This window comes from Lucilia sericata, unplaced genomic scaffold, assembly GCF_015586225.1.
Source record: "Lucilia sericata isolate MDLA Ls3-8-SP2 unplaced genomic scaffold, ASM1558622v1 Contig000787F_arrow, whole genome shotgun sequence".
NCBI lineage: Eukaryota > Metazoa > Arthropoda > Insecta > Diptera > Calliphoridae > Lucilia > Lucilia sericata.
The window spans coordinates 141739-159420 of NW_023994780.1; the positions used below are offsets into that span (position 1 = coordinate 141739).

A 17682-nucleotide genomic window follows, 5' to 3' on the forward strand; every position below is an offset into this window, starting at 1 on the left:
TTCAAGAAGTGACTTCCTAGTCACGTCTAGAAGAGTCTTTGGCAATACCTTACTTCCAAGAGTCATCTAGAAGTTTCTTCTGCGGGTCTTCCAGAAGTATCTTCCACGTTACTCTTAGACGTTCCCCAGCTCGGCATCAGTTCTTCCCGACTGGTGACAAGAATTCTTATACTTCCGCAACATCGCTAGCGAGCTTTCAGCACGTTTGGAAGTTTCACACGGGTAACTTCCGCAATAGAAAATGTTTGTAGGGTACTAAGCCATAGACAACCATATTAATTTGTATGAAGGTCCTGTGTATGTTTTGGGTGTGTGTGTGTATGTCAGTTGTAGGAGCCATAGTCAAAGTAGTTTTTCAAGCTTAAACAACAAAAGATATTTATTGGTTTTGTCCTTTTTTTCTGTATTTTATTCTTTTTCTGTTTTTTAGTAGTTTATTTTCTTTTTGCCTTCAACTTTTGTCAAGAATTGTGTTGTTTATTTTTGTTGTCATTGTGTGCTGTTCCCTTTTTTGTTTTGTTCCATTCTCAATTTGTTTGTATGTTTTTGTTTAATGTATGTGTTTGTGTTTTTATTGTAACCCAACCAATACGATACATTACAATACAATGCAAAAAGGATTATAGTCAATATCAGTGGCAAGGACAAAACAAGCACTTGATATAAACAAATCTATAGACACAACCACTGACAAACAAGCTAAAATAACAATATGAGAGTAGGGTTTTTAAATGCCTGGTAGGGATGGATGGAAGTGTTATTATAATGTTTGTTTGAATTCATACTTTATGTAGTGGTATAAATATTACTAAATTGAAATTCAAAGTTTGAAGGGTACAATTTTTTGATTTCAATATTTTTCAGTATTAGACTATATATAGAGCAGTCTATATAATTGACTTTATACCAGTCTATAGTCAATTACAGTCTAGACCAGTCAGTAGTATTGACTACTGACCAGTCCATAGTATTGCCTAAAATTAGTCCATAGTATTACATAAAGACTAGTCTATAGTATTGTCTACCGACTAGTCTATATTCTCGACTATAGACCAGTCTATATTTAAGATTATATATGTGTATATATTCTCGACTCTATATACTTAATTATTTATATAGTTTATAGTCTTGACTATATACCAGTACAATCTATATTGACTATACACTATACTTGAATTAAAAATGTGAGATCTCACATATCGTATTGACCAGGCCTGAACCGATTACAAAATTTTTTAAATAAATAGTTTACTTTTGATTCCCAACGACATTTTCAAAACTACAAACAAAAGAAAATTTCAACCAAGAAAGATCTGTTTTTTTTTTTTTTAAGATCTGTTTATACCCTACACCACTATAGTGGGGAGGGTATTATACGTTTGTGCTGATGTTTGTAACACACAAAAATATTGGTCCTACACCCACCTTAAAGTATACCGATCGATTCAGAATCATTTTTTTGAGTCGATTAAGACATGTCCGTCCGTCTGTCTGTCTGTCTGTCCGGCTGGCTGTCCATGTATGTAAACTTTGTGCGCAAGGTACAGACCGCAATTTTCAAGATAATTTGATGAAATTTGGACCAAGCACAGGGACGAAGCCTATTGAAAATGGTTGAAATCGGTCCATTATTTCACCTAGGCCCCATACAACCGTACCTCCCGATTTGGACTTTTTATGCCATATTTACTTGAAATATACTACTATCTCTCTAAAAAGTCGCACAAATAAGTTTTATATAAGTATATTTGACACTGCAGATTTTCGTAATGATCGGCCCTTATTTGACCCCAGCCCCCATACAAACCCCCCTTCAAAAAATGTCTTAAACGTCTAAAATTGACTCGCCGATGAGGATCGGCCCTTGTTTGACCTATACTCTTATATGAAGCCTCATTTAGAAAATTTGTTTTTTATCAAAAAATTGCTTACATACTTTGCAATTAAGGTAAAATTCAACATAAAAGTTTCGTTATGAAAAATAAAAATTTTTAAAATATACTCATGATGTAGGCTATTATATGGTCGGCCATGCCCGACTATACTTTCCTACTTGTTTTTCCTCTAAGCAAGACTGTATTTTCCGCACACTACATTTTATTGTTTTTTTATATATCAAGAAAAAACAAGCCAAGACTACGCTCTCAGCAAAAAAAAAAAAGGAATAAATAGAAAATACTTAAAACAAAATACACATAAAACAAGCTAACAAAAAAATATCACAACAAATAAATTTTCCATGGTTGGTTGCTTAGATCCTTGTTTTGTATATTTGTGTGTGTGTGTATAGAAATAGAAACTAAGAAAATGTAAAAACTCTTCTCGATTCGCCGTTTTGTTATTTGTTTTATTTACTCAAGGATTCAAGGAGAAAAATTATGCTTCAGCCATTATTTATGTGCGTAAGTATGCGACATAATACAAGGACACGATTACTGTCAAGGATGGCTTAACATCGCATAAGCAATGACTATAATAAATACGTGTTGTATATTTACTCAATGAGTAACTGAGTGTGTGTATGTGTGTGGAGAAAAAACATATTGAAATGGTTACTATGGGTTAACTAAATATAGCGGACTTATAGTCACATACTCTCACTCAAATACAATACAATTCAACTTAGTGCCAACGGGTACTTTAAGCAAAGATTTACTAAGATCCTAGAATATCTCATACTAAAATACTTTTACTCAACTCTATAAACAATGAACATACACAGCCATACAAAAGGATATTACATACATATGTATGTTTGTATGGTCTTTGACATAATCATACGTAGTATTTGCTGAAAAAAAACATATCCATTCAAAGAAATGATGTCATGAGAATTGTGAAAGTCAGCATTTCCTCTTGTTTTTTTGCTTTTCCTATTTTATTTCTTTTTATTGTGTATTAAATTGTAACCATCATTAAATCTGTGCAGACAATTCTAAAAGGTTTTTTAATGTGAGTAAAGTACTTTTGCTTTGGATTTTATGATTATTTTGGCCGCAAACCTAAGAAACCTAATATTACTTCTATAATGGTTAAAACACGTTTGGTCAAAACCTAAAATCGTTTATAACTTACGTTTAAATTGGTAAAAAGGCTGAATTCTTGGTTACCAAAAAATATTGATCAAAAACTTAAAATCGCTTGTAACTGTATTAAAATATGTAAAAAGAGCTATTTTAGTGATTTTTTGTTTGATTTTTCTTCCAAAAAAAACCCAAGAATGAAGTAAAATAACTGTAACTGCATTAAAATAAGTCTAAATTGAATAAGGTAATTATTTTAAGATCACTCGTAATTTCCATCAAAGGTCGATCACCATTTAGATCGATCTCTAATAATTTTAAATTTAAGCTATTTTCAGGTTTATCATTTCCTTGCAAAAATCATCTTGTTATCGAAAAAATTAAAACATTTGAATAAAACTAATTAATCGATTAAATTGTCGGTTTGAAGTTTGACAAGTCAATTATTCGAACACATAATCCATTAAGATTTGTAGAACTACGATTAATCGATTCAATAGAAATTTTTCACTATAATACACAAAGTAAATACCATTGTTTTTCTAAAAATTTAATTTTCACGAAAACTCAATTGTTCCCCTAAAAATTCCATTTTTCACTAAAAATTCCATTTTTCACCAAAAATTCTATTTTTCACTAAAAATTCCATTTTCACCACTAACCATTTTTCATTAACAATTCCATTTTTCCATCTTCTAAAAATTCCATTTTTCACTAAAATAATTTTGCACTAATTAATTTTCACTAAAAATAATTTTTCACTAAAAATTTAATTTTTCACTAAAAATTTAATTTTTCACTAAAAATTTAATTTTTCACTAAAAATTTAATTTTTCACTAAAAATTTAATTTTTCACTAAAAATTTAAGTTTCCACTAAAAATTAAATTTTTCACTAAAAATTTAAGTTTCCACTAAAAATTTAATTTTTCACCAAAAATTTTAATTTTTCACTAAAAATTCACAACGAATCCTTTTTTCACAAAAAATGTAGTTTTTTCACTTTAAAACTAAAATTTCCTTTAAAATCAAATTTATAAATAAAAACAAGTAAGAAATTATAGTCGGGCGAGGCCGACCATATAATACCCTAAACCTGTTACAAAAATAAAATGTGATTTAGTTTTCATAATGAAGCATTTTAGTTGAATTGTATCTTGCCTCAGATATACTTAAGCCATTTATTTTGGAATAAAATTGTGGACATTTAAGTAAAATTTTGAAGGGGGCTTTTTGTAGGGGCTAGGGTCAAATGAGGCCTTACACTTATAAAATTCATGAGGGTTATTAAGGCTAGTATAGAACTTGATTTTGCAGCTTTTTGCCGAGATACGAGTATATTAAACATAATTATGAACTTAAAATCTCTATTCGTCGTGTTCAGTTGTATGGGGACTAGGTGAAATAATGGACCGATGTTAATAATTTTCAATATGCTTCGTCTCCGGTACCATAGAAGATCATTTGCCAAATTTCAATAAATTATCTTCAAAATTGCGACCTGTAGTTTGACTACAAGGTTTACTTGCTCTATTCGGGTATTCAGTTGTATGGGGGCTAGGTTAAATAATGGACCGATGTTAACCATTTTCAATAGGCTTCGTCTCCGGTACCATAGAAGATCGTGTGCCAAATCTTATTGAATTATCTTCGAAATTGCGACCTGTAGTTTGATTACAAAGTTTACAAGCCCTATTCAGGGGTTCAGTTGTATGGGAGCTAGGTGAAATAATGGACCGATATTAACCATAAGATCACAATTGCGACCTGTAGTTTGATTTTAAGGTTTACATGGCGGGCGGACATAGCTAAATCGACACAGAAAATGATATCAGCACAAACCCAATATACCCTCACCAATAAAGTGGTGTAGGGTATAATTAAATCCAAATAACTTTTGCTAACACCCTTCGTTACTTCAAAAAACAATAAAGCAAGAGGATATTTGTATTGTCGTTAGTTGCTTAATGTATTTCATGTATAAAGTATTTATAAAAAGTATGTATGTATATGTTTGGTTATTACTTAAAAAAGGCCAAAAGAAATTTAACTGAAAATTTCATGTCACTTCATTTCTTTACATACTCAGATACCCAGTTAAATGTTTGTATATATTTGCCTAGTATATGGTTATTTGTGGATTTTGTCAAGTGATTTACTTAATACAATTTTATTTTATACATAAGTAGAACATATTTTCTATTTTTTGCTCTGTGCTTAAATATTATCGTCGTTTTCTTTTATTTTTGCAATAAAGTTCTCCTATGTACATATTTTATTGTTAAGTGACAAAACATCAAAGTTAAGTTTTATATAAATATACTTAAACTCAACTCTAATAAAGGAAATGTATATGGTAACGTTTATGCTTGAATGTACTATATATAGTATTAAGAGAAAAATGGGACATGCTCTGGATTCGCTTTTTCGATAACATTAATTCGATAGCATTCGACCAGATTATGTGCTACATAATTTTAAACAGAAATACATTATGAAAAGAATTAGTATTCAGGATGATATCGTGAGTGAAAGGCAGTCTTGTAGTAATTGAGCGATATGTTTACCAAATTAAAATACTTACATCCATATGTAAGTACATTTTTAATTAAATTCTAAATAAAAATTCCAATGTATTATTTAACCATGTTACAAAGCATACACTTAAGCTTCATAGACATCTTGCAGGGTGCATAAAATAAAAAAAAACACAAAGTATATAGGAAGTAATGGACAAATTTAATTTCCGGTTTAACAGCATGTTTTGTAGATATACATATAATTTTCTTTTAATACAAAACAAAATATATGGTATTTTTTAAAGATGATATCGAAAGACAAACATTTAATTTTCTTTAAATATTATTCTTTTTCTTGATTCTAATAACATTTTAATAGTATTTTAAGTATATACAGCGGATTAATCTTAATCAATTGTTTTTTTTAATTCCTCAAAAAATAGATTTTTGAAGGAAATTAAATTTAAAAGAGTTTTACACAGTTACAAGAGTTTTTGGGTGGGTTTTCTATTTTTGAATAATAATATCAGTGATCGTAATTTAAATAGGTTTTAATGAAGCTATGAGCAAGAAAACAAAACACTTCTTAAAAGGGTTTTATAAACTTCACTTAAGAAAAGATGTGATTCAAATTTTCATAGATGGATTAAAATTGACGAAAAGAGATGGGCTAGGCGAAATAATGGACCGATTTCAACTATTTTCTATAGGATTGGTGGGTAAGAGAAGAGTATGTGCCAAATTTCATCCAATTATATTAAAAATTGCGACGTGTATCGTGCTCACAAGGTTTACATGGACACATAGACAGACGGACAGATAGACAGACGGACAGATAGACAGACAGACAGACAGACAGACAGACAGACAGACAGACAGACAGACGGATGGATGTACAGACGGACATATCTAAATCGACTCAGAAAGTAGGTCTGAGCAGATTGGTATATTTTAGGGGGGGTGGTCCCATCATGAATACCAAAATGATTCGTTATGGTTATAACCGATCGTGGTCCCGTTGGTTAACACTTCAAAAGGTTAAAACTTTCCTACAACGTTTTCTATAAAAAGAGAAGAAAAAGAAACAATATAATATATTCTCTGTTATTTTTCAGCTTTTAATGAAATAAAGAAGAGGTTGATCATCGAAGGCGAAGAATTGAACTATTTTTGGATTGAAGACAATGGTGACTCACGATTACCGGATGACGTCGACACATTACACTTTCTGCAATATCTGGGACATTCAGGCCCTGCATAGCAACTTTACTACTTTCGCTTTCCTTAATTTTTTAGAAGAAACAAGCCGCTAAAGAAGCAAGAAACATTCAGCTTCACTGAAATCAGACGAATACTAGGATGTCTCTCAATATGAAAATTCAAATAATACTACTTGGTACTCTATAGACTACGCTATAGACTAAGAAACATTTTGATCTAAGTACGTTTGTAGCTAGATGTATGTAGGTATGCTTATCTCAAAACTTCCCTCACTTTTAAAATATTTTATCAAACTGAAAGCTTCCTTAACAATTCCTTTTTTTATTATTTAATAACCCTACTTTATAATATTTATATGCTTTATCATTTCTTTCATTTAAATATCTTTTTATTATACTTCTCATCTTAATTGTTTAGAATTTCTTAATTGTCAAAAAAAAAGAAACATTTAAAAAGAAAAACAATTTCATTATTCCATCCAACAGTATAAAATAAAATATAAACAATGTCTTATTTAGCAATATTTCTCCACAGAGAATACCAACATTTAACCACAATCTAAATTAACACATACAAATTAATACTAGGGGTAATATTTTTCCTAAAAAAAACAACAAGTAAACCCCAAAACCGCAATACAAATGGAAGAGGTGAAACCCGATTCAGTAGCAGTGACAGTTATAAATATAAAAATATCAATTTTAAAACCACATTCAAACATTCTAGTAAAGCTCCTTCATCGTCAGTGTAATTATTATTGTTGTTATTCAAAGCAAAAGTAAAAATGTCCTTGCAAAGACTAAAGATATTCTTTCGTTAGAAATTATACAAATAACTAGAATAAACAGTTACTGTTAGAAGATAGTAATACGCTTTACATAAAAGGACAAATATCCTAGACAGTACACTATATAATTTAATGACAAGACAATGAGTGGTTCTTCCTTTTTTAACACTTTTCACACAGCCTCTCGTATAGTCGTTTATTATTTTTCCCTCTTGGCTCATTTGAAACTCAATCCTTAATTTCTGTAGCATTCTACAAAAAGCGACAACAATAAAATGCCTTAAAAGCAACACTTAAGGTGGAAATGATTTAAAAAGTATTGAAATGCTGTGAGAAATAATGCCGAAGTGTTGGAAGGAAGCATAAGTCTAATGGCAATAAACTTTATTTAAAGTCAAGTTTTAAGTCAATTTTCATCTATGGGAAAAATGACTTAAATACCTACAACTAAAGTTAGTTAAGATAAAGTAAAAAAGGCAAAAGGCAAAGGAAGTAAGTAGTTATAGTATGAATGTGTATTGATGTAGAAAGTCAGGTAAATGCTGTCAATTTTACTGTATCGTAAACACTATTTTAATATGGGTACACCATAGTTATGGAGATTTTTTGATTTTAATTTAAATTAAATTAAATTTTATACTACTATTGATCGACATCACTGTTCAGTACGCTTCCTTTTATAAGTAGATTATTATACCCTACACCACTTTAGTGGGGAGGGTATATTGGGTTTGTGCTGATGTTTGTAACGCACAATAATATTGGTCCTATACCCACCTTAAAGTATTCCAATCGGTTTAGAATAATTTTCTCAGTCGATTTAGCTATGTCCGTCCGTCTGTCCGTCCGTCCATGTAAACCTTGTAATCAAACTACAGGTCGCAATTTTGAAGATAATTCAATGAAATTTGGCACACGATCTTCTATTGTTCCAGGGACGAAACCTATTGAAAATGGTTAAGATCGGTCAATTTTCTCACCTAGCACCCAACAACTGAACCTAAAGATTACGCTATATACTAACTTACTATATCGTAATCTATAATATATTCAATAGTTTAGTATAGTTGATTGTGTAGTAAATAGTTTAGTCTTAAACTTAATCTGAAGTTTAGTCTTTAATGTAGCCTAACCTTTAATGTAGTCAAATTATATGTTAGACTATATATTAAGCTATAAGATATACTGTGGACTACACAATTAAACTATTGACTACATTATAGATTAAACTATATAAGACGTTATTCTATAGACTACTCTGTAAAATAAACTGTGTGATAAATTAAACTATTGACTATATTACCGACTAGACTTTAGATTAAGTTTTAGACTAAACTATTTACTACATAATCGACTAGAATAAACTATTGAATATATTATAGATTACGTTATAGAATAAACAATTGGCTACATAAAATACTATAATAAAGACTATGTTTTAGTTTATGCTATAGATTATGCTCTTCAGCAAATTGGGAATAAAATGTGGACAGACTAAGCTATATATAGATTATGTTATTGACAAATCTTCTCACTACTTTATTGCTATTTACAAGCTAATATATAGTTTACGTTATAGACTATGCTATATAGTAAATAATTAACTACACAATAGACTAAACTATTGACTATACTATAGAATAAAGTATGGACTATTGTATAAACTAGGGACTACACTAAAGACCATTTAAACTAAACTTTAAAATACAATATAGTTAGACTTGGTTACAGCTATAGCTGTAGACTACACTTTAGTCTATGATATAGACTAGTTTGACTACTTTATTAACTACGTCATATACTATACTGTAAACTAAGCCACAGAGTAAACTGAATAAGAACCTACTCACAGTTCTAAGGACTACTGATATCTGCAGAGAACAAGAGTTGTAAAACGATCCATATAAAGGTAAAAATTTACAATATTTAATAACACCTCTTTGAAAATGGTGTAAAAATTTACACGCTTTAATTTTTTCATTTCGTATTCTCTTATAATCTTAAGAAATTGGTAGTTATCATAACTTATACAGGCAGCTTTAAAACATCATTAGCCCCGGGTGGATGTTTAAAGTAGAAGGAGCATGAAGAGACAATGCTGATGATGATAATAATGAAGATGACGATGTTGGTGTTGATGTTGAACTTTTGTCAATGTTAAGTGGTGTGTATGAAAATTTTGTGCCTGTGTCTGTCTCTCACTCTGTCTATCTCTTTGGGTATTTTGCAGCAAAACGTAGTATTAAACGTTGGCAATTTGCTGAAAACTGTCTTATGATTAATTTAAATGACTGAATTGTGACAATTAATTTTATACTCAATAACCGTGTTGTATATGATTCGCTGCTTATACTTGACGTATAATTTACACTCACTGTGTGTAAATGGGTTTAAGTGTTTGTGTTAAATATCCTTAGAGTCTGATTTTAGCAGCTTGTGAAAAAAAGAAAAGCATAACAAATTTTAAACGTTGCTGCTGCTACTGCCACTGCCACTGTTGATATTGACACATAAGCAGTAGCAGCAGTTTATTCAAAGTTGAATTATTTGTGTTTTATTCTGTTAGGTACTAGTAGTATTAAATTTCATTATAAAATAAGATCCTTCAACCATAACCGTTTTACTTCTTCATAGTTATTCGACAGTAATCTCTTAATATGGCAGAAAATTTTATGAATCAAGAAAATTATCTTCATGACATAAAATTAATTTATGTTCAGTGCTGTGAAACTGCTGATGTTCTTAATTAGAACATAATCAAGTTTATGGTTTTAACCCAAATTTGCGTTGCATAACACAAACACATAAACATTAATACTTACTGTCTTATGGGTTGTAGTAGTTATAAAGAAAATTAGACAAATATTTAAATAAAAATTTAATTTGTTGTGAATATTTCAAACATTATTTTAATGATGAAGATGACCTTAACTGTTAACAGCGGGAAAGTAAGAACTTTTTAAAGCGTAATTTTAAAATTAAAAATTTAAAATAATTTAATTTTATATTTATGTTGGTTTTAAATTTTTCTTTAGCCCTTCATGGATAGACAAAATTAAAAATGAAACCATTAAGTACTCTAATGTTAGTTAAGAACAAAATCTTTTTAGGCTTTTCCTTGGGGGTTCAGTTGTATCGGGGCTAGGTGAAATAATATACAGATCTTAACCATTTTCAATAGGGTTCGTCCCTGGGACAATAGGAGATCATTGCGACCTGTAGTTTCAGTACATGGTTTACACGGACAAACGGACGGATATAGCTAAATCGACTCAGAAAATGATTCTAAGCCGATTGGTATAATTTAAGGTGGGTATAGGACTTATATTATTGTGCGTTACAAACATCATCAAAAAAAAAAAAAATAGTTAGCATTTAAACATACACATCGTTCTTAAATTTTGATACATTTACTATACGATTTTTCTTTCTGTGTAAGAAAATATAATCAATTCCATTTTCATATCAACCACTACTAGTCATTTAGTCCACCGAAAAAATCAGCTTATCATTGACGTCAGCAAATATGAAATATCTAGTTTCTACTTATCATAAATATTATGCAGAGTCATTTGCGGTCGGACAGACGCTCTTGACCAATTCATACCATATTATGTATCTGAGTTACTCATTTAACGTGTGTAATATTCGTTAGAGCTTTTAATTTCTATGTCATTGGAGTACAATGTCCTTTTTTCGTGCATATGCAAACGACCGACTGACTCGTGGATGTGGATAAAATGTGAAACACACGTGTCATTAAAATGCTGTCAATGTATCGTATTGTATGATAAACACAAGCCAAACATCACACAAATACACAAATAGATACATTGAAGGACTATTTGCTAAAATGCCAAGGACTAAAAGCAATGTTACAAAATACAAATGAACATTTATATACTACTCACACATACAAAAATGTTGCAACTGTCAATGTGTATTGCTCATGATAGTATATGCACACAAAGTAACACCAATTGACCTCTTGGGTCCTTCGAAGCATAACACTACTACTAGTGACAGACGCCAAACGTTTAAGCCAACGAACAAACGGTTGAATATAAGAAATACAAGACAAATACATCAAAGCCACTAAAAATCACCTTAAAAATTGGGGATGACTACATATTTTCGTTTGTAGTAGAATTTAGATGGAATATCTTTTCGGAATGGAATTTCTTTTCCTGTTTTCATGTCTGTGTTTGTCCTGTACAATATGTGTGTTTGTTGTTTGACTATATCGTCTATGTCTGTATTTGGTATCGAAAAGTCATTGATTATCTTGATTGCATATCTCCCTAAGGAATGAACAACATCAGCATTCAGCAATATCTCCAAAAAAAATGTTTTTTTTTTTATTCTTTGAAAGATAGACTTGTTCTATTTTGTCATGGTAGTTTTTTGTTGTTGTTGTATTTTTTGCCTTCTTTTGTAGGTAATTGTGGACAAAAAGCAAACACGTTATAGCAATTGAACTTTTCGTCTGAGGACCAGATGATGTTGTTAAACTATGAAAATACATATGTATGTATATAAACGTGGGTGGATCGAAAAGTTTTGAGGACATAACTAAAAATTACTTTTAATGGAATTTGATGTTGTTAAAGTATTTACCGATAAGGAAGTTAAGAAGACATCTGATGTTGTTGATATCTGAAATTAAAGACAAAAGGACATCATTATTGAAAAATATAACAATTAATAAGATAAATTATAAACAAATATGTAAGAATATTGTAATTAATTGTTTTTGTAATATCCAAATTCAGGAATTTTGTTGGTTTTGGTATTTTGTTTTTATGGTATACTAGATTTGTTAAAGTTAATAGCTGTAATCAGGAATAGATAATATACCCTTATATACCCTTCACTATAGTGTGTTTAAAATAAGTTTAATTTTATAGCATTTCAATTTATTTTATATTTTCTAACGATTACTTTAGTAATAATAAATCTTAAAACAGCAACAACTAACGCCAAACGAAACAAAACACACAAAAAATCAACAAAATAAGCAAAGCAATAAGCCCAACATATAACACAACAGATCTGGGGTCTTCAGAAAACAGATTTAAACAGACGGACAGACAGACAGACAGACAAGCAGAAAAATAGACAGACAGATAGGCAGAAAGGTAGACAGACAGACAGACAGACAGACAGACAGACAGACAGACATACAGACATACAGACATACAGACAGACAGACAGACAGACAGACAGACGGACAGACAGACATACAGACATGCAGACATACAAGAAGATGGACAGACATGGCTTAATGGACTTCGGTGTGTATAAGGATCGACACCGGTATCTATAAAGATCGATTTATTAAAAAAACAAATATCAGTGATCACTAATAAAGCCCATTTTATATAAATTTTTTGCAACGAAATTAAAGAAAATTTTAAGTTTTCAATTATAAAATAATTTTCTAAGAAATTTAATAAAATTTCATTACAAAAAATACTTCTCAATCTATCCACTTGAATATTTTTGTTAAATATTCCTTTGCTGTTCATTGCACTTAAATTATAATACCTTTTTATTTAGCAAATGACGACGACAATGGCAATAGAAATACTCTAGCAGCAACAACTTCTCACATACCAATAGACATTCTCATTCAACAACATCCATCCACTACAAATAACTAGAATACTGGATGGTTATAATAATGTTGCTGCTGTTGTAATTGTGTTCAATCAGATATTTTTGTTTTGTCAAATTAGTTCAACATTATATATGTGTTAGTTAGTCGTTGCATTTCTCTCTAGTGATTTGTATTTGAGCAATGTTTCAAATTTCAAAATTTTTTCCCTCTGTCCAATATTCGATATGTGTGCATGTAGTATTTATTTATACAACAAAATGTATCTGTGAGTTTAATATCTCAAAATTACTTTGTATATTTAACTAGGAATATAGTATGTATTTTTTTGTTTTACTATTTGTATTGCACCTCCTTCTTTTCTGTTCTCTCGTTCTTCTTACTCGTACTTTATATAACGAAATTCATGTAAATTGTAGTGTTTGATCTAGAGGGTTTATCATGACTGCTTTTTATTTATACTTGTATGTATGAGTGTGTATTAGTTCAGTTTGAGTTGTATGTAGTTGAAATAATATGTATTTGATTATCCTTAATATAATCATTGGTATTTTATTTTTTGTAGCTTTATAAAAATGATGATGTTGATGCCATGATGCCAGTAGGAGAGGGTGACCATTCATTGAGATTTTTTTTTGAGGGGGGGGATAAGTGGGTGGTTTTGCCTTTCATTTTTTTCCATTGACTGTTGATGTTATTTGTGTGTATGGGGAGCATCAGTTCATATTTTGTTACGGTATTAAATTCATGATTTATAATTAATGTTTAGTCACAGATTTATATTCTTTTTATTTAGACACACACACACATGTGTTGTGTATCCTTTCGTACATACATACATATTTTTAATTCATTGACTTTTGTCTCAAATTTAGTTGGACATCTGTCAATTATTTCTTAACAATAAGAAATATATGATAAAAGAGATTTCGTATTTTTTCTATAATTAAAAGAAATAAATAATTGTCATGGAAGTTTTTAAGAACATAAAGAAAATTTGTTTGCAGCAGTGGGAGTTTTTAAGACACGCATGATGAAGTGTGTTTTGAGTACATTAATAATCCTTTCTAAAAGCCTTAAAATTTGTGCTCATAAGGGGGTTTTGGTTTATAAGTTAATAACATATACTTATGTCAATTTTTCTTAAATTAGGATTTTGGTTTGTTGTTTTAGATAATGATAGAATATGAGTTATTGAACAGACAAAATAAATATCTGGGAATTGATAACACTTTACGAAAGCAAATATAGATTTGAAAAATGGACTGTTAGTTGGCCTCAAAGATCATGATGATTCATGATTATGTAGGTTTCAGCACAACCTGAAGTCACTAGCTAATAAACCAGCAACAATTGCCGCCTTGAGGTCAACGTTGTTCGCTTTATTAATTATATATTATGACAGCAATGCTTGAAAAAATTGTTATTGCCATTTGAAAGATAACGTTTTAAAAATAGCTCAAATGTCAAATATGTTGATTTTCTGTCGAGTTATTACCCTATAAAAGTAAAACTTTTCTGAAACCAAAGAGTCAGACTAAGGAAAAAGGGTACGAAACGACTACACGGAGACTCTGAAATAACAGGAGGGATCTCCATGTATTATTGTATTAAAAAGAATATAACAATTCTCCATTAATTATAATTATTTCATCAATAAGTATTACTTTTTTATTTACGAAATATTATCTAATTCTCTATGGAAATACAAGATTTTCTACATATTATCATTTCATATTAACACTATACAATTAAATAAAAATAAGCTAAAAACTTCAGAGATATGATTTTATTTAAAATTTTTTTGGTTTTTGTCATATAAACTATTATTTTTCTGGTTTAAATCCGATTATAGAAACAATAATCAAAAGTCACATGTTTTATACACATGCTTCCTTTTTGCATACATATACATATGTATGAGATAAAATCATGTATTATAAATACATATGTATATGTGTATACATATGTATGTATGCTTAATACACATATGTGTATGTATTTCTATATAGATACATACGTATAATGTGTTATGACACGTGATAAGATTTTAGATTAAAAATTAATCTCAAAAAATTACTATCATTTCATTTGATAACATTAGAATATGTATATAGGTGTTTGTGCATCTGTGTAAGTGTGTAAATATTGAAATGTGCATAAATTTTATGAAAATTTATAATTTTATCATCCCCGGAAAAAACAAAAACACAAAAACCTAATATGTGTAGAAAAAATATAAACAATAGCTTCAAAAATAGTATCAACAACATAGAAAAACAATCTTTATGTACAAGTGCTTTGATACCCTATATCAGTATAGGTACTGAAGAATGATGTTTGTAACACCCACAAATTCATACAAAATATATTTTTTTAATTGCATTCTAACATGCCCATCCATCCCTCTATATCCTTAATAAAAGTATAGTTCATAATTTTTAAAAAAACTTCGGTTGGATTAAAAATAATCAAAAATGTTTGAAGTTGCATATCAATGCACCCAGCCGTCGCCCTAAAATAAAAGGTTAAATTAATGTATGACTACTGTAGGGTACTGTATTGTCGGTCTAATTTTCGCTGTATGTATATTTTTAAATTTGTGTAAATTTGTATGGTTGTCTAAAAATTGTTCAAATACACAGAAAAAATTAATTTTAAAAAATTTTCAATTAAACGATTAATCAAAAATTTTAAAAGGGTTCAATTCATTTTGTATTTGATTCATAAAAATGTATAATCAAATACGTATTTAACAACAACAAAAATAGAAAAAAATAAAAATTTTGTGTACGAAATCAATTATAAGTAGTAATTGAATATACAATTTTTGTTATAGGTTGAACTTCAAAAAATAAAATAATTGAAAACGAGGTTTTGGTAATTGAAATCGTTTTTCAGTTTTTTCTGTGTATGTAAATTTAATTTGAAAATATTTTTACTGTTATTATTTTTTTTTGTATTCTGTTTTATATTTCCTCTGTTTGTTAGTTTGTTTCATCCCTGTTTTAGGAAAAAAATCAAACAAATTTCATAAAAATATGTAAATTTTGATGTGAAAATTGCTAGAGAAGGAAATGTAACAAAATTTTGTATTTTTAGCTTTTGTCTCATTCATATTGTTGATTTTTTTTGTATTTCCCTGTGTTTGCATTTAAAATGTTATAAAAATGTATCTTTTGTATCTTTGAAATCAGTGTTAGAATTTTAAATTAAATACCAGTAATATGTTTTCACGTCTTGCATGTGAATCAGTTTCTTTACAATTTGAGTGGGTGGTGTTTGTTAGGAATTTTCCTTTTAAGCATAATTTTTGTCTTTTGGGGGTAGTTGTTGAAGTTGTCTTTATAGTTTTCGAAATTATCATTAACAGGGGTTGTTTAAGTTGTATTAATAATTATGGTATGTTGCTGTAAAATATTTGAATTCTGCATTCGTTTTTATCTAGAATTCATAATAAAATTTATTAGATGATAAAGACATTCTTACGGTTGCGTTTTTTACTGATTGGTAATGGTATATAATTTTAAGGGAGGGTAGGGGGGGGGGGAAGGGAAGGGAAGACGAAAAAAACAAAAGAAGGGAACGCGGAAGAAGAACGAACGAACGAACGAACGCGAACGAACGAACGAACGAACGAACGAACGAACGAACGAACGAACGAACGAACGAACGAACGAACGAAAACGAACGAACGAACGAACGAACGAACTAACGAACGAACGAACGAAAACGAACGAACGACCGAACGAACGAACGAAAACGAACGAACGAACGAAAACGAACGAACGAACGAAACGAACGAACGAACGAACGAACGAAGAAACGAACGAAACGAACGAACGAACGAACGAACGAACGAAACGAACGAACGAACGAACGAACGAACGAACGAACGAACGAACGAACGAACGAACAACGAAGAACGAACGAACGAACGAACGAACGAACGAACGAACGAACGAACGAAACGAACGAACGAACGAACAACGAACGAACGAACGAAAACGAACGAACGAACGAACGAACGAACGAACGAACGAACGAACGAAACGAACGAACGAACGAACGAACGAACGAACGAACGAACGAACGAACGAACGAAAACGAACGAACGAACGAACGAACGAACGAACGAACGAACGAAACGAACGAACGAACGAACGAACGAACGAACGAACGAACGAACGAACGAACGAACGAACGAACGAACGAAACGAACGAACGAACGAACGAAACGAACGAACGAACGAACGAAACGAACGAACGAACGAAAACGAAACGAACGAACGAACGAACGAACGAACGAACGAACGAACGAACGAACGAACGAACGAACGAACGAACGAACGAACGAAGAACGAAAACGAACGAACGAACGAACGAACGAACGAACGAACGAACGAAAGAACGAACGAACGAACAGAAACGAACGAACGAACGAACGAACGAACAAACGAACGAAACGAACGAACGAACGAACGAAGAAGAACGAACGAAACGAACGAACGAACGA

At 30.4% G+C, this 17682-nt stretch overlaps 1 long non-coding RNA gene across 1 annotated transcript in view; it reads right to left on the reverse strand.

Moving 5' to 3' along the window:
• LOC119608093 overlaps window positions 1–12214 on the reverse strand; it is a 56656-nt gene extending 44442 nt beyond the window's left edge. Inside the window, exon 1 of the long non-coding RNA XR_005231791.1 lies at window positions 12167–12214. This is a non-coding gene — a long non-coding RNA (uncharacterized LOC119608093). The remainder of the gene's footprint in view (window positions 1–12166) is intronic.
• Between the last annotated feature and the right edge of the window lie 5468 nt (window positions 12215–17682).